The sequence below is a fragment of the Eleutherodactylus coqui genome, chromosome 4 (genome assembly GCF_035609145.1).
Source record: "Eleutherodactylus coqui strain aEleCoq1 chromosome 4, aEleCoq1.hap1, whole genome shotgun sequence".
Taxonomy (NCBI): Eukaryota; Metazoa; Chordata; class Amphibia; order Anura; family Eleutherodactylidae; genus Eleutherodactylus; species Eleutherodactylus coqui.
Window position 1 is genome coordinate 45388163 of NC_089840.1, and position 27763 is coordinate 45415925.

The window sequence follows — 27763 nt, forward strand, 5'->3', positions numbered from 1 at the left end:
CCCCAACCTGCCACTCAGATCCAACCCCCCTCTCAGGACACAGGCACAAGCGCCTCCTGGCCTGCACCCACACCCTCACCTCTGTTGTCCTCCACCCCATCCAGCAATGTCTCTCACCGCAGTGTTCAGCTGTCGCTAGCACAAGCATTGGAGCGAAAGCGCAAATACACCGCCACGCACCCGCACGTACAAGCTTTAAATGTGCACATTGCCAAATTAATCAGCCTGGAGATGCTGCCGTACAGGCTTGTGGAAACGGAGGCTTTCAAAAACATGATGGCGGCCACTATTTTTCCTGGTGTGCCATCCCAGCCCTACACCAGCACGTCTCCCTCAACATAATTCGTGCCCTTACCAACGCGGTTACTGAGAAGGTCCACTTAACCACCGACATGTGGACAAGTACTGGCGGGAAGGGCCACTATATCTCCCTGATGGCACATTGGGTGAATTTGGTGGAGGCTGGGACCGAGTCAGAGCCTGGGACCGCTCACATCCTACCCATACCCATAATAGCGAGTCCTACCTCGGTGCTGGTATCTGCGGCGGTTTATGCCATCTCCTCCAAACCATCCCCCTCCTCTTACGCAACCTCTACCTCTCAATTAAGAAGTGTGAGCAGCACGTTGCCAGCATTCGGCGTGGCGCGGCGTGGCAGCACAGCGGTGGGTAAGCGTCAGCAGGCCGTGCTGAAACTACTCAGCTTAGGTGACAAGAGGCACACGGCCCCCAAACTGTTGCAGGGTCTGACAGAGCAGACCGACCTCTGGCTTTCGCCGCTGAGCCTCCAACCGGGCATGGTTATGTGTGACAACGGCCGTAACCTGGTGGCGGTTGTGCAGCTCGGCAGCCTCACACACGTGCCATGCCTGGCCCACGTCTTCAATCTGGTGGTTCAGCGGTTTCTGAAAAACTACCCTCACTTGTCTGACCTGCTCAGCAAGGTGCGCCATGTCTGCGCACATTTCCGCAAGTCCAACACGGATGCTGCCACCCTGAGGGTGCAACATCAGTTTAATCTGCCAGAGCACCGACTGCTGTGCAACGTGCCCACACAGTGAAATTCTACGCTGCACATGTTGGCCAGGCTCTATGAGCAGCATAGAGTAATAGTGGAATACCAACTCCAACATGGGCGGCGTAGTGGTAGTCAGACTCCCAAATTCTTTACCGAGGAGTGGGCCTGGATGGCAGATATCTGCCAAGTCCTCGGAAACTTTGAGGAGTCTACCCAGATGGTGAGCAGCGTTGCTGGTTTCATTAGCGTTACCATCCCGCAACTATGCCTGCTGAGACGTTCGCTGCAAGGCATAAAGGCCGACGCTTTGTGGTTGGAAAAGGAGACGGGGGAAGACAGTATGTCACTTGATAGCCAGAGCACCCTCATGTCTATATCTCACCGCGTTTTGGAGGAGGAGGAGGGGGAGGAGCAGGAAGAGGAGGAGGAGGGGGAACAGACAGCTGGGCACACTGCAGAGGGTACCCATGCTACTTGCCTCTCATCTGTTCAGCATGTATGGGCTGTAGAGGAGGAGGAGGATCCTGAAAGTCATCTTCCTAGTGAGGACAGCCATGTCTTGCATACTGGTACCCTGGCACACATGGCTGACTTCATGTTAGGCTGCCTTTCTTGTGACCCTCGCGTTAGACGCATTCTGGCCAACATGGATTACTGAGTGTATACCCTTCTTGACCCAGGGTACAAGGAGAACCTTTCCACTCTCATTCCCGAATAGGAAAGGGGTACGAGAGTGATGCAATACCACAGGGCCCCGGTGGAAAAAGTGATGCTAAACTTCCCATCTGACAGTGCTAGCGGCAGAAGGCGCAGTTTCGAGGGCCAAGTAGCAGGGGAGGCACGGAGATCAGGCAGCATGTTCAGCGCGGCAGGGGAACACTCTCCAAGGTCTTTGCCAGCATTATGGCTCCCCACCAAGTCTGTGTCACCACTCCCCAGTCAAGGGTAAGTCGGAGGGAGCACTGTAAAAAGATGGTGAGGGAGTACGTAGCCGATCGTACCACCGTCCTACGTGATGCCTCTGCTCCGTACAACTATTGGGTCTCAAAGTTGGACACATGGCACGAACTTGTGCTGTATGCCCTGGAGGTGCTGGCTTGCCCTGCCGCTAGCATCTTGTCTGAAAAGGGTGCTTAGTGCGGCTTGGGGAATCATAACGGATAAGCGTACCCGCCTGTCAACTGCCAGTGCCGACATGCTTACACTCATAAAGATGAACAAAGCCTAGATTTCCCCAGACTTCTCTTCTCCACCGGCGGAAAGCAGCGGTACCTAAAGATTCTTTTTGATGCAACCGGATAAATAAGCATTCTTGATCACCGGAAAAAAAAGGGGGAATTAGCTTTGTCAATCACTCTCGGATATTAGTCCTCCTCCTCCTACTCCTCCTCCTGAAACAACATGTCATCATGCTGAACTTCCAATTTTTCTGCAGCCCAAAAGGCTCTGCTTACAATTTTTTTTACAATTTTTCTAAGTTTCAAAAGTATTGATACTTTACCAGAAACCAATTGTTTTTACTGGGCTGCCTCCAGGCTCTGTTGCAAATTAAGCAACAGCGAGCTGTATCTTTAAAAAATATTTCTGGGTTTCACCTGCCCTCTCGGGTGATAAATTTTTCAGAGGTACACTTCTACTTCACAAGTAAAGACCTATGCGGAGCATCGATCATATACAAAAATGCTCGAGTCGCCCATTGACTTCAATGGGGTTCGTTACTCGACACGAGCTCTTGAGCATCACGGAAAGTTCGACTCGAGCAACGAGCACCCGAGCATTTTGGTGCTCGCTCATCTCTAGTTGAGTGTCTTAATCCTGCCTTTACTGTGAAGCAACACAATGCCCCCACTACTATTATCATGGTCTGGGGGCCATCACAAACCTACAGTTGGTCACTCCTAGTGGTGTTATGAGGGACAATGACAGTTCACAGATATGTTCAGGATACCATGCAGCCGCATGTGTTGACTGTCATGGCAGCTTCCTAGAGGCATTTTTCAGCAGGATAATGCTCAGCCGCACACAAAAGTGGGTCACAGGAATGCCTCTAAAATATTGCCACACTTCAGTGGCCTGCCCAATCACCAGATGTATTGCCAATACAAAATCCATATTAGCATCTTGGACGCCAAGTTCAATAACCTACGAGTTTGCACAATCTAGAGGCTCTAGTTAAAGCAAATGTAGACCGAAATGCCGCAGGATACCATGCATAATCTGTATGCCTTCATGCTAGCCCGCACAAATCACTTACAGTATCCAAGTTAGGGGTTGCCCAACAGGGTACTGGAGCCTCCATTCCCACCAATATCACATCTTGTATCCAAGCTAGAGGCAGTACAACAGGATACCAGAGCCTCCATGCTGCCAGTATCACATTCTACATCAAAGGCAGAGGTCGTACAAGAGGGTACTAGAACCTCCATGCCTGTTCATATCACATCTTGCATTCAAGCAAAAAGCAGTACAACACGGCACTAGATCCTCTATGCCCGCCCTTATCACATCTTACACCCAAGCTAGAAGCATTACAACAGGGTGCAAGAGCCACCATGCCCACCCATGTCACATCTAGGCTATAGGTGACCAATAGGGTACTAGAGCCTCTATGCCCACTCATATCACATCTTGTATCCAAGCTAGAGGCAGTAAAACACATTTTTAGAGCCTCATTGCTGCCTGTATCACATCTTACATTCAAGCTAGAGGTGGTACAGTGGGATATTAAAGCCTTCATGCCGGCTTGTATCACATTTTGTATCCAAGATAGTGGCAGCCAAACAGAGTACAAGAGCTTCCTTGCCCACCTATTTCACATCTAGTATCGAAGCTAGAGGCAATTCAACAGGGTACCACAACCTCCATGTCCACCAGTATCCACAGGGTACTAGAGCCTCCATGCCACAAGAATCGTATCCTAAATCCAAGGTAGAGGTGGTACAACAGGGTATTAGAGCCTCTATGCCTGTCTATATCACTTCTTACATCCAAGCTAAAAGCGGTACAACAGAGTACTAGAGCCTTCATGCCCGCCCTTATCACATCTTGTATCTAAGCTAGAGGCAGTACAACAGGATACTAGAGCCTCCATGCCAACCCGTAACACATGTATTGTCAGGCTAGAGGTGTCCCAATAGGGTACCAGAGCCTCCATGCCTGCCAGTATCACATCTTGTATCCAAGCCAGAGGTGGTAGAACAGGGTACTAGAGCCTCTATGCCCACCCATATCACATCTTGTATCTAAGCTAGAGGCAGTACCACAGATACGAGAGCCTTCATGCCCACCCATGTTGCATCTAGTATGCAAGCTAGAGGCGGTCCAACAGGGTGCAAGAACCTACATGCCCGCCCGCATCCCATGTTGTATCAAAGCTACAGGCGATACAACAGGGTACTAGTGCCTCTATGTCTGCCCGTATCAATTCTTGTATCCAAGCTAGAGGTGGCAAAACAGGGTACTAAAGCCTCCATGCCAGCCATTATCACATCTTTCATCTAATCTAGATGCGGTACAACAGGGTACATGAGCCTCCATGGCCGCACGCATCACATATTACATCCAAACTAGAGGCAGTACATTAGGGTAGTATAGCCTCCATGCCCACCCGAATCACATCTTGTATCCAAGCTAGAGGCGGTCTAACAGGGTACAAAGCCTCCACGCCAGCCTGTATCACATCCAAGATCCAAGCTGGAGGCGGTCCAACAGAATACTAGAGCCTCCATGCCACCCATATGACATCTTACATCTAAGCCACAGGTGACACAACAGAGTACTAGAGCCTCCATTCCTGCCCGTACCACATCTTACATCCAAGCCGAAGGCAGCACATTGTGGTACTAGAGCCTCCATGCCCATCTGTATTTCATCTTACATCCAAGCTATAAGCAGCCTAATAGGGTACTAGAGCCGCAATGCCAGGTAGTGTCACATCTTGTATCCAAAAGCTAGAGGCAGTACAGCAGGGTAGAAGAGCCTCCGTGCCCACCCACGTCACACCTACTATCCAAGCTAGAGGCAGCACACCAGGATACTAGAGCCTCCATGCCAGCCAGTATCACATCTTGTATCCAATCTAGAAGCTGTGCAACAGGATACTAAAGCCTCCATGCTGCCAGTTTCACATCTTGTATCCAAGTTAGCGGCAGCCCATTAGGGTACTAGATCCTCCAGGATCACCCATGTCATATCTATTTTCAAGATAGAGGTGGCCCAACAGTGTACTAGAGCCTCTATGCCTGTCTGTATCACATTTTGTATCCAAGCTTGAGGCAGTTGAACAGGATACTAGAGCCTCCATGTCCACCGATATCAAATCTTATATTCAAGCTAAAGGTGGTACAAAAGGTTACTAGAGCCCCCATACTGCCTGTATCACATCTTAGATCCAAGCTTGGGGCGGTACAAGATGGTACTTGAGCTTCCCTGGCTGCCCGTATCACATCTTATATCCAAGCTAAAGGCGTCACAACAGGGTGCTAGAGGCGGCACAGCAGGGTACTAGAGCCTACATGCTCATTCGTATTACATCTTGTATCCAAGCTAGAGTGGTACAACAAGGTACTAGAGCCTCCATGCCGACCAGTATCACATCTTACATCCAAGCTAGAGCTGCAATGTTAGCTAGTATTATGTATTGTATCCAAGATAGAGGCAGTACAACAAGGTAATAGAGCCTCCATGTCCATCCATATCACATTTACTATCCAAGCTTGAGGTGGCTCAACAGGGAACTAGAACATCCATGCTAGCCAGTATCACATCTTATATCTAATCTAGAGCCAGTACAATAGGATACTGGAAATTCAATGCCACCCATATCATATCTTAGATCCAAGCTTGAGGCAATACAGCAGGTTACTAGAGTGTGTCACATCTTGAATCCAAGCTAGAGGCAGTCAAACAGGGTACTAGAGCCTCCATGCCCGCCCATATCACATCCCAGATCTTGTATCCAAGCTAGAGGTGGTGCAACAGAGTACTAGAGCCTCCATGCCCCCTGTATAACATCTAGTATCTAAGCTATAGGCGGTTCAACAGGGTACTAGAGCATCCATAACTGCCCATATCATGTCTTACATCCAAGTTAGAGAGGGGTTCCCACAGGGTACTAGAGGCAGTCCAACTAGGTACTAGAGCATCTGTGCCAACCAATTTCACATCTTACTACCAAGCTAGCATCAGTACTTCAAGGTCCTCGTGCCTCTGCCTCCATGTCCACCCATTTCACATCTAGTATCCAAGCTAGAGGTGGTAAAACATGGTACTACAGCCTCCACGCACGTCCATATCACATCTAGAATCCAAGCTAAAGGTGGTCCAACAGGGTACTAAAGCCCCCATGCCTGCCCGTGTTACATCTAGTATCCAAGCTAGAGGCAGTACAACAGGCTACTAGAGCCTCCATGCTACTCATATCATAGCTTACATCCAAGCTTAAGGCGGTATAAAAGGGCACTGGAGCCTCCATGCCCGTAAATATCACATCTAGTATCCATGCTAGAGGTGGTACAACAGGGTACTAGAGCCTCCATGGCTGCCTATATCACATCTAAAATCCAAGCTAGGGACGGTACAACAAGGTACCAGAGCCTCCATGTCCACCTATATTACATCTTACATCTAAGCTAGAGGCAGTACAGCAAGGTACTAGAGTCTCCATGCTTGGCCGTATCACATATGTTATCCAAGCTAGAGGCAGTCCAGCAGGGTACTAAAGTCTCCATGCCCACCTGTATCACATCTTGTATTCAAGCTAGAGTTGGCCCAACAGGCGATCAGAGTCTCCATGTCCCCCTGTATCACATCTACTATCCAAGCTAGAGGCGGTACTACAGGCTACTGGAGCCTCCATGCTACCTGTATCTCATCTTACACCCAAAACTATAGGCAGTATATTAGGGTACTAGCACCTCCGTGCCTGCCCATATCACATCTTACATTCAAGCTAAAGGCCGTACAACAGGGTACTAGAGCCTCCATGTCTGCACATATCACATCTAGTTTCCAAGCTAGAGACGGTCCAACAGGGCACTAGAGCCTCCATGCCTGCCTGTATCACATCTTGTATCCAAGCTAGAGGTGGTGCAACAGGGTACTAGAGCCTCCATGTCCACCCATATGACATCTATTATTCAAGCTAGAGGCGGTACAACAGAGTACTGAAGTTTCCATGCACACTCGTATCACATCTAGTATCAAAGCTAGGGGAGGTACAGCAGGGTGCTAGAGCACCTCTTCAAGTATTACTCCCTTTCTGCAATTAATTATCCTCTTGATCACTTACTTATATTAAGAATACTATCACATAGAGAAACAATTTCTAGGTGCCTAATTTTTTTGACGATGAGTGTATATTAGCCTAAAGTATACCGATTTACTGATTAATTGCCCAATAACCCAACATTCTTCAAAATCCTTTTTGCTACAATGTAATATTTAGGCACTATCATATGATTCTGCTGTGACCCAATGTCAAAAATCGTATGTCAATATATCATAGGATTTGCCTGTGTGTCTGTAATCTCACCAGTCCGGATCAATTCTTGTTGGCACATAAATTTGGGACCTGGATGAGCAGCCTCTTATCAGAGTAAGATTGCAGAATGTTTCAATTCCCTGACAACAAGCAGAGATCTTGAAGAGCATACACAAGGAATATTAGAAAACTGAAGAATATTTAAATAGACAATTAATAAGCTTTAATCATATAAAAGTGCAAAACGGCTGTAGAGACAATAAGGAAAAAAGCATTCAATACCCAATTTCACATCGGCTGGTAATACCGGGCACTGAAGGATTTTCAGACTTGGCAGTATTGTATTCTATGTCTTCACATCAGTGAATTTCTACAAAGCAAAAGAGACCAGTGATTATTCTGGCTGTAATCCCTGTCCCGGCCTCGGTGTCTTCTCCCAATATAAATTTGTGCTTGTGATTGCATTGTTCAATAAACTGGCAGGACTTTCCGTTTTCTGCAGTGTGTGGAATTTTGCATCGAGAGATAGAATGCTGATTGGATTAGGATGTAAGGGGCTATCCAAGGGTTAAAGTGCTGCTATGGCAGTGAACTGAGAGATGCACCAAAATGTGCTCCAAATTATTGCATATCTGCACCACATTTTGGCATGACCAAACAGAGCATGCCTGAGGCACACTTTTTGATTTGCTGAGGCTCCGCACTTAAATGGAGAATTTCTGCTGCACCACAGGAGGAGCGTACGGACTGAGTAAGAAAGCAGATATGCTGCTGTAGATTTGCTGCAATAGTCTGCAGATGAGCTGCTATGGTCAAAGAGAGGCAGGACTGGGCAGCAGGAGTCTGGATTTCTAGGGGTGAAAAGCCTGTTTGAAGAGGGCAAATAGTGCTGTGCAGAGAAATTGGAGACTGCCTGGAGCTGCAAGGGGAGAGAAAGAAAGATAGTCTTTGCTACAGTCCCAGGCTGGTAGAAGTATCATAGTTGCTTCATGGATCCAATGGAACCATAGTGGATTTGTACTTTCATGATTGGACAAGCCTAGGCCTGTAGTAGTGATGATTTCCATGCAAAAAACTAAGTAAAGCCAGCCTCACTTACAACTCACTGGCAGGAGGTTCAACCTCAACCGCTACTCTATACCATAGTTTCTATTGCTACTCCAACTTCAGCCGCAGTTTCCTCAGGGCCCTTTTGGTCCTGCATCCTTAGCTCCCAGTCATCAGAGCCCTTTTTATCCTTCAACTTCAGTCACTGGTCATCAGAGCCTTCTCGGTCCTGGGGAAAACACAGCCCCTGCAGAAAGTGGTTTCTGTAACTTGAAGAGTAGACCTCTTGGATGCTGCTCTCACTTGTGACGCAGCTCTTTTAACTTTTATAGCAGGAGGCTAATGCACCTGGAACTCTTCCAGTGCTTTGAGGCTGGGGGTGGGGCTTAGCCTCATACATTGTCTCTGTTAGGGGGGCAGTCTTCGGGGTGCTGACAAGCTATGAGCTTCACCGTCGTGTGATCCTGGAAGTGGAGCCTCTTTTACATTGCACTTCCTGTACCTCTACTAGTGCTGTAAGTGCTGTTTCCCCCTCTCCCTGTTGTTACACTGGCAGGGAAGTGGGGCTTTGGGTACCTTCACCACTTCCCCCCCCCCCCCCCCCATCTGAGGCTCAGGGTGGAGGGGCAGAGCTTCTTCCCAGCAACTAGACCGGTCTCTTGTCACAGCGGCTGAGCCGCTAGCATAAAGGGGAGCATGGGACAGCGCTTTACCCTTACATTATGACTAAATTCTAACCACCTTATATAACAATGTGTGATGTACTACATGTACAAAGTTGCAAAAGTGCATTTAATTTTGCACAGGAGAACAAGGGGAATTTTTCAGTTGCTGTAGTGGGCACTAATGTACTTAGAAACCTCCATTTAAAGTGTAACTGCGCTTTCTAAGAACTTTTGTCATGTGAAAGAGAGAAGCGTCAAAAGTCTTGAACGGTGGTGTTCTGGCTGCTAAGACCCACACTGAATTGCTAGAAAAAGTCAGCTGCAGCGCTCATTTGAGTGCTAACATTGCACACTAGCTGAAGACGAGCCTATAGATTTTCTATTGAGCCCATCTCCAACTAGCGAGCCATAACAGCAGTTGGATGAACGCTTCAGCTGCCTCATTCGAGCGTTTGGTGGCGGCTGGACCTCAGTAGTCAAAAAATGTTGACATGTCAGAAGTTTTCAGATAGGGCAGTTACACTTTAAATATCCTGGTTTTCAGGTCTTTGCTCACTTAGCGCTGCCGCATTTCAACTTAACTCAGAAGCACTATAGGATGGGTCCCATCACCAATTGAAAAAGGTTTTCAAGTTCATATCTGTAATGATGGAGAACATAATAATAATTACAGTAAAATTCCATAAATCTGGCAATGTTGTATTTAATGGGAACCAGTCACCACCATCTTACCCCCCAAAACTAACTTCACTGGCCGGCAGGGGATAAAAAATCATTCACTTCTAATACCAGCTCTTTTTTCCTAATGAGCCAATGTACCACTGCAATTCGGTTCTGAAGTTATCCCACACCACAAGCAGATCCACCGAGAAGAGTTATCTGGCCAAGAAGGGTGATGCCGATTCATGAGCTAACCACGCCCCCTTTCTTCACTAGACTGGATTTCCTGTTTAACTTGAGATTATAAGACCTTTCTATATGGAGGAAGCGGCTGTTAGCTCAGCAGCTAATGAATCGATGTGACTTTTCTCTGCAGATTTGTATATGATGTAGGATAACTTTAGAATCGAATTTCAGAGGTGCGTAACTCATTAAGAAAAGAGAGGGTAATAGAAGTGATGACATTTTCATCCCTCGCCGGCCAGTGAAGATAGTTTTGGGGTTAAATGGTGGTAACAAGTTTCCTTTTAAAGGGTTTTTCTACCAAAGACATTTACTCCTATCCACAAGATAGGAGCTGATTACTGAGGGTCCAACTGCTGGGACCACCTGATATTCTGAGACCCAAATGCCCCATGTGAATAGAGCAGTGGTGCTCATGTGTGATGACCACTTCATTCATTTTTATGAGATAGGAGATAGCTGTGTGCATCAATCTCCACCTATCCCATAGAAGTGAAAGGAGTGGTGTTCGAGCATGCTGCTTCATTCCCATGGGGTATTTGGGACACTGTTCTCAGGATTGCTGGGGGTCCCAGTAGTCAGACCTCTATTAATAAGACATTTATCCACTTTAAAGGGTTTTACCACTAAATACATTTATCCCTATCGATGCACTTGGCTATCTGCCTTCGCCCCATAGAAGTGAATGAAACGGTGGTTGAGCATGAGCACCACCTCTCTATTCCTATGTAGCATTCAGGGTGCACCATTGTCTGGATCACTGGGTGTCCCGACAGTCAGACCCCCAACGATCAGCCATTTATCCCTGATCTTGTGGATAGTGAATATCTTAAGTGAGATGATCAACCTCCAAGAAGATGACTCAAAATAAAATGCTACCAGAAAATGGGCCTCCACTGAGATTTTCTAGAAAAACATTCAGGACTGCATGCCAAATTAAAGGAATTTTACTAAACTGTCCCAGAAACCCACCTTCAAGTATTGGATAAAATCAGCTAGCAGCCAAGGATGAAGAATTGGCACTAAATACTTCACTACATGAGACGATAATTGTATCAAAAATACTATATGCGGGCCATTGTTTAATAGTAGTAATAGAATATGAATGGGAATCTTTAATTCTGCGCATTGTCCCTTTAAGATTTCAACTACACAGGTTAGTGACGTGTTTAGCTCTGCTTCATCCTATACCAGCAGAACAGGGAGCAGAACTTGCCAGGCCTGATTGATGTTGATAGTGAACTGGATTAGAACAGTAATCCAACAGAACAAATACCGGCAAGACATGGGTCATTGAGTAACCCTTCAAGACTGTCCCAGAACAATGAGAAGGAAACACAGTCCTTTTCTTACAGATATCATTTTTATTTCGGTTCCATCTTTGCCGGCTGCCTATTAATTTACACCTGAACAATTGGAAGGTAGATAGGAAGACGGCGGATGATTAAGGGCCGGTCGTGTGACAATGGACGGATTGATTCTTCGCTGGTATTACAAATCTGTAGAGCGGAACTGAACTTTTTCCCCCCTTATTACTTTTTTTTATTTTTGAGGATCAAAAGAAAATGTGAGAAGAAAAGGTTCTTTGGAAGGAGAAAAGAAAGGACATTAATGCGGAAGAAAGGAGACTCGAAGACGTGTGGAGAAGAGTGATGTAACCCTGACTTGAGACTGGGAGTGAATAAAGACTCTGTTATGTTCAATGCTTCACTTTCAACTACGCTCAGACTGACCGCAGAACAATGTCCTAGTTGTGAATCAAACAAGCATCGAGGTCTCCTGGCGGGAACTGGTGGGCAAAATGGAAACCAACCAAGCTCTCTTCTAACTAACACAAGCAAAAGGCACTTGTCCTTTGACAGCCAACACGTTACATTCTTGGGCCTGGTGTTCATGGGTCACCTTTGTACTGTATATAGAGAAATGCTCTACACTCAGAGTGTGATCTGTATCCCTTTTACTTATTCTATCATGTCCTAGGAATAGTCAACAAAGAAAGTGACACCAGTACAGCATGTCTCCATCCAAGCGACCCCAATAATAGTGTCAGACAGCTCCCTGCAGCAATGCTGCAAGAAAACTATTAGTTATATTCTTGTATATAGGAGGCAGTATTAGAGTAGTTATATTCTTGTACATAGGGGGCAGTATTATAGTAGTTATATTCTTGTACATAGGGGGCAGTATTATAGTAGTTATATTCTTGTACATAGAATGCAGTATTATAGTAGTTATATTCTTGTACATAGGGGGCAGGATTATAGTAGTTATATTCTTGTACATAGGAGCAGTATTATAGTAGTTATATTCTTGTACATAGGGGACAGTATTGTAGTAGTTATATTCTTGTACATAGGGGACAGTATTATAGTACTTATATTCTTGTACATAGGGGGCAGTATTATAGTACTTATATTCTTGTACATAGGGGGCAGTATTATAGTAGTTATATTCTTGCACATAGGAGGCAGTATTATAGTAGTTATATTCTTGCACATAGGGGGCAGTATTATAGTAGTTAAATTCTTGTACATAGAGGGCAGTATTATAGTAGTTATATTCTTGTACATAGGAGGCAGTATTATAGTAGTTATATTCTTGTACATAGGAGGCAGTATTATAGTAGTTATATTCTTGTACATAGGGGGCAGTATTATAGTAGTTATATTCTTGTACATAGGGGGCTGTATTATAGTAGTTATATTCTTGTACATAGAGGGCAGTATTATAGTAGTTATATTCTTGCACATAGTGGGCAGTATTATAGAAGCTATATTCTTGTACATAGGAGGCAGTATTATAGTAGTTATATTCTTGTACATAGGAGGCAGTATTATAGTAGTTATATTCTTGTACATAGGAGGCAGTATTATAGTAGTTACATTCTTGTACATAGGAGGCAGTATTATAGTAGTTACATTCTTGTACATAGGAGCAGTATTATAGTAGTTATATTCTTGGACATAAGGGGCAGTGTTATAGTAGTTATATTCTTGTACATAGGGAGCAGTATTATAGTAGTTATATTCTTGTACATAGGAGGCAGTATTATAGTAGTTACATTCTTGTACATAGGAGCAGTATTATAGTAGTTATATTCTTGTACATAGGGGGCAGTGTTATAGTAGTTATATTCTTGTACATAAGGGGCAGTATTATAGTAGTTATATTCTTGTACATGGTGGGCAGTATTATAGTAGTTATATTCTTGTACATAGGTGGCAGTATTATAGTAGTTATATTCTTGCACATAGTGGGCAGTATTATAGAAGTTATATTCTTGTACATAGGAGGCAGTATTATAGTAGTTATATTCTTGTACATAGGAGGCAGTAATATAGTAGTTACATTCTTGTACATAGGGGGCAGTATTATAGAAGTTATATTCTTGTACATAGGAGGCAGTATTATAGTAGTTATATTCTTGTACATAGGGGGCAGTATTATAGTAGTTATATTCTTGTACATAGGGGCAGTATTATAGTAGTTATATTCTTGTACATAAGAGGCAGTATTATAGTAGTTATATTCTTGTACATAGGGGCAGTATTATAGTAGTTATATTCTTGTACATGGGAGGCAGTATTATAGTAGTTATATTCTTGTACATAAGAGGCAGTAATATAGTAGTTATATTCTTGTACATAGGGGCAGTATTATAGTAGTTATATTCTTGTACATGGGAGGCAGTATTATAGTAGTTATATTCTTGTACATAGCGGACAGTATTATAGAAGTTATATTCTTGTACATAGGAGGCAGTATTATAGTAGTTATATTCTTGTACATAGGGGGCAGTATTATAGTAGGTATATTTTTGTACATAGGGGGCAGTATTATAGTAGTTATAGTCTTGTACATAGGGGGCAGTATTATAGTAGTTATATTCTTGTACATAGGGGGCAGTATTATAGTAGTTATATTCTTATACATAGGGGGCAGTATTATAGTAGTTATATTCTTGTACATAGAGGGCAGTATTATAGTAGTTATATTCTTGTACATAGGGGTCAGTAATATAGTAGTTATATTCTTGTACATAGGGGGCTGTAGTATAGTAGTTATATTCTTACACTTAGGGGGAAGTATTATAGTATTTAGAGTGTGGTATTATGTATTATTATGTTATATTCCTGTTAACATTGGATGTTAAAATAATAATAATTGCTGCTCCACTAGTAATAATATAATAGCAATTAATAGATCTTTGTCCTTTTTTCCATAAAGAATAGAATTATTTTAGATCAACAATATTCTTTATTTTCTCAGTTGTCAACTTACTTTGCAAATGACACTATATTCAGGATTTTAGTGTAAGTTTCCAACAGTTAAATATTCTTCAGTATTTCCTGATATTTTTTGAAACTACAGATCTCTTGTCTAGCATCCAGGGAGATGTCTTAAGGAATATATCAGTGAAGTGCCATTACCAAATAGGTGACATAATACTGACTGTGTCCCCTGGGAGGGGAGCACAGGATCTCAGTTGTGTTTCCACCTTCTGTTCACTGGTAATAATAGCTCTGAATGTGGGTGCAGGAATGACCTTGCCTATTATATAGAAATACATCTGGGAGATCACATAAAAATCTGTCCATCATGCAGAATTTTAAGTTTTCAGTATGCACTTTTGAAGGTTACCAGCACTGAGCAATTGTTTTATTTTAGGTACAAAAGGCAGAAAACTAGAATTTAAAGTACCATCTATCCTGGAAAATTACATTCAGAATACCATAATCTTAAACCTGATAGTCTGGAAATCTCACTGTATACTGTAGGAAAGACACAAATAGCAGTGTTTGACGGAGGTGGTTGCTAAAAGTAAAGGTGACAAGTTTTTCGTCATTGTCGTGGTGCTACCTATGTCATGTGACCTTTTATTCCAAAAATATTCCAATTTTAGGGCAGATTTACTACTGAAAATGTGCCTGTTTCCTTACACAAATTAGGACACAAAAGTGGCTTATACGCTTTGCACCACATTTATGATATCTTTTGTGCAGTTTTTAGAGTCTTTTTTTGTTGGCCAAGCCCGAAAAGGGGGTGTGGCTTTGTGGGAATGGGCGTGGTTTCACTTGAAAAGTAGGCTTGGCTTTAATGTGACTTTTCCTGCTATAATGTTGTCACAGAATCTGTTACAAAACTAATAGAACTAAAGGTGGTAAAACGTTAGAATAGACGGCCTTAAACATTGACAGTTTTATCATTCAGCAAAACCACTGTGATAAACAAGCCACATTCTAAGACTGTCTTGCCAGAGTTTGCACTGTCTAACAGATAGTATTAGTAAATCTCCCCCAATGTGCTGACGCATTTTGAGACTCTGATACAGGTTTACTGAGAGCTGCAGATTTGCTATTGAAAATGCACCAGTTTTATGATGTGTTTTAGACAGATTAGACACTGTTTTCAGCATGGCTTCATATGAAGCGCAGTGCCTTTGCAGGTAAAGGGGAGTGGCTTAATAAATTTTCCCATCAAAAACCCGTTGGGTAACTAAGGTAACTAATAAATGCTGTCTATTAAGTTACACTAGACAGTCTAAAGATCCACCAAATTTATCATCCAGCAAAGTCACTGTAATAAATCTGTTACATTTTAAGACTGTCTGGGGCAGATTTAGTACTGAGAATTCGGCAGCCTCTGTCTGTGTAAATCTACTCCTGTTTGGAAATGGCCCCTTTGTGTCTATTTCTTCCCCTGGACACCCGTTGTCTCCAGATTTGCTGTGTGAATGCACTTCCCTTAATTTGATGCTATAGTGCTGAGCCTGGCACGTTGAGCCATTTGGATATGTGCCTTGTGCCTCCACTCCTCTCTCACAGCATGAAGACTCACAGAGAGAGAGAGAGAGAAAGCCGCTGCATCTCCATCCTCTCCGAAAGTAATTTAATGTATTTTTCTTTTTTTTTTTCTTCAAATCAATTTTTATTTAGTTTTCTCGATACAAAACATACATCGTACAGCGGTGACAGTGTTCTAACAAAGCGGCGACTTCCACATTTGCGTTCAACATGCCTATGAGTTAGCTTCATAGGTGCCGCACTATCTTGAGGGTGATTAATGTATACAGTGCTGTCCTGTCATCAGAGGTAACTCCGTCACAAAGGGACAGCATTATAGCGGGCCGTACAAACAGCATACCATCGTGAAGAACAATGAGTAACATCGTAAATTACACTTGTAAGCATAGGGAGTGTGGTGGGACCAGACGGGAAGGTAGTGATCGGGGGGAGGGGCAGGGAATGGGTGGGGGGAGGAGACAAACCTTTAGTTCGTAAAGATGTCCAAGAGCCTCAAACTCCTCCAGGGGTTCCATATCTTAATGAAATTATCGTGGGTACCCCTATTCCAGCTCAATAATTCTTCCAGGTTATAGATCCTGTCCACTTTTTCCTTCCATTGTTTCATGGTGGGGGGTGCATCGCACTGCCATAGCGAGGGGATCAGAGCCTTTGCAGAATCCATGAGAAAGGCCATAAGTTTGTCCCTGCGGCGTTGGAACATCGAATTGGGCTTCCATAAGAGCAGCACCTCTGGAGTTAGCGGAAAGTTCTGCTTTATCCTACCCAGTATCCCCTCCACTCCCCCCCCAGAAGGATCCCAGAGACGGACAGCTCCACCATAGATGTAGGTAGGAGCCAACCTCTCTCTTACACCTCCAGCATATGTCTTGGTCAGCTAGTTTGTATGCATGGAGCCATTGCAGGGTCTTGTACCACCACACAAGTAGCTTATAATGGGATTCCTGAGAAAGAATGCAGGGGGAGATGCCGAACAAGGTGCTTAGTATAGATTTGATCTCATCCTGGGTAAGTATTATATTCAATTCCTTTTCCCACGAGGAGATGAACGTTGGCTTACTCATAGACTGGGGAACAATATAATTTTTGCGGATCAAAGGGATTTTCCTCGAGGTGATATTCTTGCTGCTCAAAGTGCTCTCGAATGGTAACAGAGGTCTGGTGGATTTAAAAGTTTTAATAAAATCCCCTAATGTTCTAGTTAGTGAGGCCTGTTGTAGAAATGAGAATTTGTCGGCAGGTAACAGCGTTTGTAGGATCTCTGTGGGGTGGGGGTGGGCCTGCGCTTGTAGGTCCCCTACACAGTATTTATCAAGTTTGTTCCACCACGAGATGGTGGCTGGATCTGACCTACAGCCCATTAATTGATGAACTAAATTAAGCGGGGTGATAGGAGATGGGGTTGGAGCTAATCTGCTCCTCAGACAGTCCCAAACCTCGCAGGGGCCTCTCAGAAGAGGATTAAAGTTCCTTGCTCTGTAGCTATTTTTCTCTGGAAACCAAAGCATTTCCATTAGTGTTTTCCCACTCTGTCCACTCGCCAGCTCTGGGAGTAAGCTGTCTTTTATCGGGTAGGCCAAGTTCATTCAATAACTTAGTTGAGCTGTTCGGTAATAGTCTGGGATGTTAGGGAGATCAATGCCACCCTCCACCCCCTCCTGATCATGAGACTGCATGCCAGCCTCGGTCTTCTTTGCCTCCAGATGAAACCTGAGAAGACTGTACGCAGGGGTTTGAAGTAGCTTGATGGGATGTGTATAGAAGGCATTATAATCCTATAAAGGATTATTGGGAGAATATGTTTTTAGAATGTTCTTCCTGCCGAACCAGGAGATAGTTGGAATATTGTAAGCTCTCAAGAGGTTTTTTATTTTATTTAAAATTGGTGTAAAATTTGTCGCGAACAGATCTTCTGTTTTTTTTGTTATTGTGACCCCCAAGTAGTCCAATGAGGTCTCCGACCATGTAAATGGGGAGTTCGGTTTCAGAGTTCTGAAGAGAGTTTGGGGTATAGATATATTTAATGCGGAGGACTTGTAGAAGTTTATTTTGAAGTTTGAGAATTCTCCAAATTGGTTCAAATGTTCCACAAGTCTGGGTAGGCCCTCCTTAGGATTGGTGATTAGGAAGACTATATCATCTGCAAAAGCAGCTGAAGATAGTCGTTTATCTCCTATGGATAGTCCCTTTATGTTCGGGTCCTGTCTGATTTGGGCTAGAAGAGGCTCTAGGGTTAGAATGAATAGAGAGGGGGAGAGAGGGCATCCTTGACGCGTTCCATTTTTGATTTCAAACGGATGAGATAGTCCGTCATTTATTTTTATTCTTGCATGCGGGTTGGAGTAGAGCGAAAAAATGGCAGACACGAATTCCGTGGGGAATCCGAAATTGAGTAAGACACTTTTCATATAGGCCCAGTTGACCCTATCAAACGCCTTTTCAGCGTCAGTTCCTACAAAGGCGAGAGGGATATTATGGTGTTGGGCATACTGGGCCGCATGAAGAAGTCTATGGCAGTTGTCTCTGCCCTCTCTCCCCTTCACAAACCCCTCCTGCTCCTCGTTGATCAAGCGAGGGAGAAACCTCTCCAGTCTCCTAGCTAGGAACTTCGCCCACAGCTTAGTATCAAAGTTGATGAGAGATATGGACCTATAATTGCCGCATATAGTGGCATCTTTGCCTTCCTTATGGATTAATGTAAGTTGGGCTTCCTGTGCTTGTTTGAGTAATTTAGCACCGGATAGGAGGGCATTGAAAAGGTCTGTTAGCTTGAGGACCAGGACCTGTTGAAAGGTTTTATAATAGGCCAGTGTGAGGCCGTCTGGGCCTGGGCTTTTGTTTGGAGGACACGAAGCCAGAAGTTCTTTTACTTCATATTGTGAGACGGGGGTCAATAGTGAGCTTGCTTCGTCTTTATCCAGTTTGGGCATGCTCAATTGGTGTAGAAAGGAGTCTATTTGCTCCTTAGTTTTGGTAGCCTCCCCTGCTGGCCTAGATCTTTGTAGATTATATAAATCTGCATAGAAGAGTTGGAACTCTTTGGAAATTTCTGGGGTAGTCTCAGCTAGTCTCCCAGAGCCAGTTTTGATAGATTTAATTAGATATTTCATCTGCGCTTTATTAATTAGGGACGTCATGAATTTACTGCCCTTGTTTCCCTGAGCATACACTACATGCTTCATAAATAATGTCTTTTTATTAAACCTGGATTCCAGAACAATGCATATTTTCCTTCTCATTTCGTCTAATTTTGCTAAGTTAGTGATTGTTTGGGAAAGTTTGGCCGTCAATTCCAATGATGCGATTTGGATGAGCATATCGTCTATCTCTTTTTGTGCCTTTTTTTCTGGTCCTGGAACCCAAGGCTATCAATAAGCCCCTGGTGAAGGCTTTATGGGCCTCCCAGACCGTGGGGATGCTGACCCCTCCATTCAAGTTAAGGAGGAAGTATTCCTCGATTGCCTTGGTAAGGGCCGCATTATCCTTATCGGAGTCCAATAATGAAGGGTTAAGCCTCCATCTCCATTCTCTACTGGTATATTGAAATGGGCGCAGTGTGATATGAATTGGAGCATGGTCGGCGACCGTCATCGGTTCCACCGTGGCTTTTATAAGGGACGTGAGGAGGCTAGAAGACACGAGGGGGTAGTCCAACCTCTGGTAAGAGGAGTGGACCGGGAAGAAAAAGGTAAAGTCCTTCGCTGAGGGGTGGAGCAGTCGCCAGGCGTCAACCAGTCCCAGTTCCTGTATAGCCTGTATAGTTCATGTACTGAAAGCCTGTAATGTACATAAGGAAGTGGCCATGGACTGCAGGGATGGAGCATGCCTTTAAGGCTAAGAAGGGCAGCAACCTCCAGTCTGGGGGTAAATTTGAGTACAAAGGGGTGTTACCTTTAGAGGTAAAAAGTGAGAAGAGTGGGAGGGGTGGCACATTCTGCAGAGGGACATCAGTACATGCAGTCTGAGGAGGCCTTGGTCACCTGGTATGTCTTTAGCATTGCTGCAGAATACTCCCTAGCCCAACCTCTTTTCCTGGGAGAGAAGGGAGGGGCCAACCAACTGACCTCAGGCCTACGGTGAAGAGATAGTGCTATTCGACTCTCATGGCAATGAAGCTTTCCTGCATGCGTCCTGCTAGGTACGGCATGATAGGTCTGAACCGTGAGTAACAGTTATGAATATGACCATACAGTCTGCCAATCTGAATAGATCCTACATAGCAGAGATTAACCTAATATGGGCCGGGCACCGCTAAAACTAAATTCATAACTATTAGCAACCATATTCCCAATAACAACTAAGCAAGAGAAAAATGTTGCTAAAGCAGCAACATTTAAAGGGATATTAACCAAGTAATTATTCTTCTACTTATATGCTGTAATACTCCATGTTGTACTATAATGACTGTTATTCTGGAATTGCACCAGAAGTGTTAGTAAAGTTCTCAAAGTTGTTTCACGAAATTCATGTGTCAGAAGTCTCATTTCTGCTCTCTGCATCACTAAACAGCTACCTTGACAAAAGGGTAGATTGGGACCCAGGGACCTCAGGTTAGCAACACCACCCCGGCACATGACATAGAACTTCAACACCCAGCTAGCCTGCGGTATCATCCCACCGGTTACCACACTTGTATACAAATCATATGGCATATATATGCTATACCATTTTCTTAACGCTCCCATAAAAAATAATGGACAATCCTTGAACACAAATTGCTCAAAAATAAGCCACCCTGTGATTTAACTCGCAATTGGACAGAACTTGGGCATGAAAATTGTTTGCGTACATATGGTCTAAGAGCCAAAATGGACAGCCATTCTGCATGAGTAGCTACCTTTCTGACGGTCTTGCGCTAATCGTATCTTCTATTGATGGCCATTTATATGAATAGTTGCCCTGTAATTCTAAAGTCCTCTAGGGGGCTTCATTTTGTACGGGACTCTCAAAGGACAAAACCCCTTTAAGGCTTGCAGGTTTTAGTCGCTGAAATATTGCATACTTCAAACTATAAGAAACAAAGTTGCAGCATACTATAGTGACCATCACAAAAGATCTGATCTGGTTGCCGTATAAGTTCAGCCGAAACTTCTTCACTCAGAGAATATATAGTTAAGTCCTATTCTAGTTTTAATAGACATTCTGTTTATCGAGTAATGCTTTTTTATAAATGATCTGCAGGAGGGAATTGATGGAAAACTGATCAAATTTGCCGACATCACAAATAGCTGACACTAGGAAAGAGAGAGAGTATTCAAAAAAATCTAGAAAAGCTTGCACAGTGGGCAGCGACTAACAGAATTGTATTTAACAAGGAGAAATGCAAAGTCCTACATCTGGGCAAGAAAAATGAAGAAAGCACATACAGAATAGGAGGAATTGAGCTAAGCAGTAGCACATGTATAAAAGACTTGGGTATACTAATAGATTATAGACTGAACATGAGTCAACAATGTGATGCAGCAGCCAAAAAGGCAAAGACAATTCTGGGATGTATTAAGAGAAGCATAGAGTCTAGATCACGTGAGGTCATTATCCCCCTCTACTCTTCCTTAGTCAGACCTCATCTGGAATACTGTGTCCAGTTCTGGGCACCCCACTTTAAAAAAGACATAGACAAATTCGAGCAAGTTCAGAGAAGAGTTACCAAGATGGTGAGCGGTCTGCAAATCATGTCCTATAAAGAATGGTTAAAGGATCTGGGAATGTTTAGCTTGCAAAAAAGAAGGCCGAGAGGAGACTTAATAGCTGTCTATAAATATCAGAAGGGCTGTCACAGTGCAGAGGGATCAGCCCCATTCACATTTGTACAAGGAAAGACTAGAAGCAAGGGGGAGGAAACTAAAAGGGAGGAGACACAGATTAGATATCAGAAAAAACTTTCTGACAGTGACGGTGATGAATGAGTGGAACAGGTTACCATGGGAGGTGGTGAGTTCTTCAATGAAAATGTTCAAACAAAGTCTGGACAGACATCTGTCTGGGATGATTTAGTGAATCCTGCACTGAGCAGGGGGTTGGACCAGATGACCCTGGAGGTCCCTTCCAACTCTATCATTCTATGATTCTATACTTAACTTTTAATGATAAATACCGATTTTACAAAAAAATTAGTGTTTTTATGACAAGTTGATGCATTTTCAGCACAATGAAAAACTAAAGCAGTGGCCGCCACATGTATTGTAAAATCCCATTATAAAGCACACACAGCCGAAATCAGCTTTGATTCTCCAACTGAAATTCTAATGCAATATTAATAGCTACTCAGTAGGGTCAGAAATAGACTACTCTTAAATTTGCCCATTTCTCAGTCCAGCTGGCGTCGTTCCCTGGTGATAGAGTGAATCAGAAAATTGATATTAGCATCATTAAACCAAGAAACTTTAATAAGTGAACCACGATATAAATATTATGCGAGGAGCGCCTACAAACAAGAACATAGGGGATACTTGACAAATATATCTATTACATATACACAATAGGGGGCCTGAAATAGGTGTGGAAATGTTAAATTGCAGAAAGGTTTTGTCCGGCATATTAAGAAGTCAAGTTGATTTATGTTAAGAATAGTTTGGGCTCATATGAGGATGTAATAAAATCAGATTACCCCCACCAAAGTCATGCTCCCTCGAAACCATAGCTCACACCTAAACTACCAATGGAAGAGGTTATCCGGGATCAAAAAATATTTCAAGGCTTTTCACAATGCTGTAAAACAATAATAGACGCTATACTCACATCGCCAGCTCCCCAGACACTCATGCTTCACTGGTGCCCGCTCCGCCACTGGTTTTCACTTCTGGCTGCAATGATTCAGTGATGACGTCATCGATGCCAAAGACGTGACTGCTGCAGTCAATCCCTGAACCGTACTCACTTCTGTGAGTGGTTAGCTGCAGTGATCACATGTCCGTCATAGAGACAATATTGCTGCTGCAGCCAGTAATTAAGACCAGCAGAAGACCAGACACCAGAGAAATGGAACTTTCAGAGAAGTGGGTGACGTGACTGTAGTGGCCCAGTAGATCTATTCCTGTCCCCCTCTATAATATCATACATGTTATGTCTTATGTTGGTGCGCTGTGCAAATCTGTCTTGTCATTCTGTTATGTGTATAGCACAGCTGCAGTGTGTGATGGGTTAAGTGTTTGCAGGAGCCTGCAGATTGCTTGTGAATGTATCAACTTATGTCCTGTCATATGTTATGAGTGAGAGTATAAATAGGAGTGTTTGGGAGCGGGAAAGGGTCCATGTCTTCTGGGTTTCTGATAAAGAGTGCTGGCTGCATAGGGGTACCTTCAACCCTCATGCAGTGAAGAATGAACGAAGAAGAGAGGTTTCCTGGATTGACTGTTCTAGCATGAGAGAAGCATGAGCGCCCAATTGGAGAGAGAGATCGTGAGCAAACTGTGAGTTTTTCCCAAGGCCCAGTGCAGAGGTACTCTTTGCTAATTGTTCGCACCCAAGCGTCCTGAAGTCTGGGACTGCCGGTTGGATGTACTCCTCTCCAATTGTTCATGCCCAAGCGTCCTGAAGTCTACGACCGCTGGGTGGAGGTACTCTTCTCCAATTGTTCAGGCCCAAGTGTCCTTAAAGGGGTTGTCCCGCGGCAGCAAGTGGGGTTATACACTTCTGTATGGCCATAATAATGCACTTTGTAATGTACATTGTGCATTAATTATGAGCCATACAGAAGTTATAAAAAGTTTTATACTTACCTGCTCCGTTGCTGGCGTCCTCGTTCCCATGGAGCCGACTAATTTTCGCCCTCCGATGGCCAAATTAGCCACGCTTGCGCAGTCCGGGTCTTCTGCTCTCTTCAATGGAGCCGCTCGTGCAGAATGCCGGCTCCGTGTAGCTCCGCCCCGTCACGTGCCGATTCCAGCCAATCAGGAGGCTGGAATCGGCAATGGACCGCACAGAAGAGCTGCGGTCCACGGAGGGAGCAGACCCCGGCGGCCATCTTCAGCAGGTAAGTATGAAGACGCCGGACCGCCGGGATTCAGGTAAGCGCTGAGCGGTTTGTTTTTTTAACCCCTGCATCGGGGTTGTCTCACGCCGAACGGGGGGGGGGGGGGGTTAAAAAAAAAAAAAAAATGTTTCGGCGCGGGACAACCCCTTTAAGTCTAGGACCGCTGGGTGGAGGTACGCATCTTCAATTGTTCACATATGAGCATCCTGAAGCCAGGGATTGCCGTGTGGAGGTACTCCTAATCAAGTCTGTCTAAATGCCTGCACTTGGAATATTGTCTTCTTTGCCTTGTACTGTTGGAATTATATTCAAGTAAAGTTCTGCCAAGCCCTGAACATTCGCAGGGACCTGAGGTACATTATATCTGTCTGCGGCTCCCTTATTTTCTGCCAAAAGTCAATCTGGTGTGTAATGGAATGGTGACGTTACCCGTGACAATACCTATCCCTGTTCTACCATTTATTGGGAATTCCTCTTCTGGGGTGTCCGAAAGAGGCCCAGTGCTGCCCTGGCTGCGTGTGTCCCTTTGGGAGGGAGCTTGGTAAGGGCCACCATGACAAGCCAGCATCTTACCCTTCCGCTCCTCAACATATGCCCCGTGTCCGGGGACGCCCTACGGGATGCTGCATGAGTATGGCACAAAATATTTTCTATTTTCCTGCGTATTTTCGCACCAAAGAAGTCTATGGGAGGTATGCAAGTGCACACTCAATATGCGCACAAGTGCACAGTAGGCTGCACAGTTCTGTGAAAAAAAAAATATGTGGACCTCATTAGGCTAAAAAAAAACTTTTAAATCACTGTAAGGGTGTTTCATGCACACAGGTAAACTAGCCCTGCCTGCACAAAAAGTACATTACTATGCACCGATATGCAGGCAAATCTATCTCATCAGGTCTTATCTAGCGTATGTTTCTGGTATAATTTACACTAGTTTCTCCCAGTTTCAAGCATTGTACCAAATTGTCCAACTTTTTTACACCAGAAACTGGCATAAAATGTTTTATAAATATCCCACAATGTGTTTTAATTGTGATCAGGAATCTTCCCCAGGCATTGCAGACAATGAACAAACTCTGCTGACTGACTACAGATCCACTAAAGGTAATTAGATTATCGGCTGGCTGATGAACTTGTCATAGCATCACATACTATGTCCATTTAGGTGATTGTTCTTTATGGTGATAGCTCGTTTATGAACATTGCCCGTCTACAGAGCGGAAAGTCATCGGATGTCATTGTGACACATAGCATTCATCACACAGGATATAAATGACGCCTACCTAAGGATAAACATATTAATCTCCATATAACCCAAAGGGCAAAGCCATTGTCATTTCTTGGTGGCTCAACGGTCACCACTTCTCCTACAACACTGGGCTGGGAGCTCAAATTTAACAAGGAGCAACATCTTCATGGAGTTCATAAGCTTCTACATACATATGAGGGCTTCCTCATGGTACTGTAGTTTCCTCCCGTACAGAGAAAAAGGCACCGTAGCAAAAATGAAAATGGTGCTATGTACATACTACCCTGTAAGTCAATTCCTTTTGTAAGACAGTGCAGTGACCCAGACCTAGGAGGCATTGAGGAGCAAGAGTAAAAAGAAGATGGTAGTCATGGTGGCTCTACTGCTTCTCCTGGCAGATGGCAAGAACAATGTCTATGGGCCAAGCTACAGCCAGTGGTAAAAATGATAAAACAAAACAATAAACTAAATAATATGGGCAGATGTTGAAGCCCACTACCCATGGAGTCGGGTAAGGTAGGATGGTGGTTTGTCATGATGCCAGCCTGTATACAGGTAGGAATAATAAACACAAAAAATTGGGGAACTATTGGGGGAAATAGTCCTTGCTCTCCTGTAGTGTTGTGTGGTACCTCAGTGCGGTTGATGCAGATGATGGGGAGTACTTCAGGAAGAAGACTTTGGATGGTGAAAGCAAGTTAACACTTCTTTTGAGATCAATATTCATCTCATGTGCACAATTACAAACTTCTCCTCAGTGTGATATATTTTAGATCACAGACTCCATGTACGTCATTCACAATAGATAGAGTTAGTATCTGGGAACGTGAAGGGTTAACTGGTGTCTCGCTCCTTTCTCTGTTCCTTCTCCCCAGTTAACTTTCTCTTCTTCTCTCTCTCTATCAACTCTCTCTCCAGCATAAATTTGGTTTAGTACTTACACTTGGATGTTGCTTCCCACCACACCGGCTATGGTAGATGTTTTTCTTGGGGAGCCCCGGTCTCTATCTCTGTCTTCTCTCTACCAGCTCTAGGACTAGACTAGCTAACCCCACCCAATCTCTGTCTTTTATTCCCTACCCACTAACCAATCCTGAGCTAGGAAAATACTGACTAACCAATCCTTCATCTAACTAGGGGTAACTGACAGATATAGGAGTAGGTTAGGATGTATTCTGCAAAGTCATGCAGTGTTAGTAGTAGCAACACCAAAATTAACCCATTATCAACCATTTTACACAATACACATAATTTCACGCAGTTACAAATAAATAACCATATCAACATACATTGAATTAGGTTGTAGTAGTAGTGCTGTAGGACCCCAACTTTGGGGTACTGCAAAAGCGTCTTTTATTTTTCTGTTGGCGTAGCTGTTTGAGGGCTTGTTTGCTTCAGGATGAGTTGTATTTTTCAGCGGCACTATTTAATGTACCATATAATGTACTGAAAAACATTTAAGCATTTCCATATGGAATGAAATGGGAAAAAAAGTGCAATTCCACTATCCTGTAGTTAGGGGCTTTTTTTAACGGCGTACACACTGCAACAAAAATGACGATACCTTTATTCCATGGTCAGTACAATTATGATGATACTAAATTTATTTAGGCTTTTTTTCCTGCTGTATGGCTTTTTAAAAAATAAGGTATCGTAAAAATAATATTTTCTGCCGCCTAGTGGCAAAAATGGGGCTAGGTGTAGCTACAGCAGGTGCAGAGGTAGCAGTGGCACTAAAGCCCAAGTGCTGCATATGAAGACACCAGTATTATAAGTGGCACATAGTCGTGGGGACTGTTATACAGCAGTGTACTGATTCGAGCGCAGGACTTCTGTCGAGCCGTACAGCAGCTAGCCTCGAGACAGTTTCACAATATTATCAGAAATCATAATAATGTGTTTGCTCGTGCTGTGAATCTGACTCGTGTGTACAGTTCTCGGGCTCCAGTAGACAGTATAGATGTTCTCTGCATCTTTCAATTATCTACAAAGCCGACTGGTGCGAATCTCATGATAAGAGAGCTGTACAGTACAATGGCTTTATAATCAGATGGTGACTCAACTGTTCGGGAGTAAATTACATCTCATGCTGGTTAAGTTATAAAAAAAAAGAAAATTAAGGACTTGTCAACACTTACATAATAAACACAGAGTATACAGCTCCTCGGCCAGGGGTATATAGCAGTCTCTCAATGTACAACATTAATTGGTTCCAGGAGGACCATTGTATGTTAAGACTACAACTCTACGCAAAAGTGGTAATTGGTTTGAGAGCCCCCAAATGTCAATCAGAAGTGACATAAAATGAGGATTAAAGAGCACTAGGCAGATAAATACAAATAAAGCAAGTTACATGTAATAGTCAGAGAGCTGCTGGAGGCTGTAAATCACTTTCTACATAGAGGACAGGAGCTTCTTCAGGCTCCTGTACAGTTGTCGCGGGTTAGGGGGTATCACGATGCTGATTCAGGTTACGATGCAGCAGAAGGAGTTACAAAACAATAAAAGTTTTATTTGCATACAAAGAAATGAAAATAAGTAATATAATAATAATAACAAGGAAACAATTTACCTTGTGTTGTAGATTTACCCTTTTCTGACAAAATCCTGAGATAAATAGTACT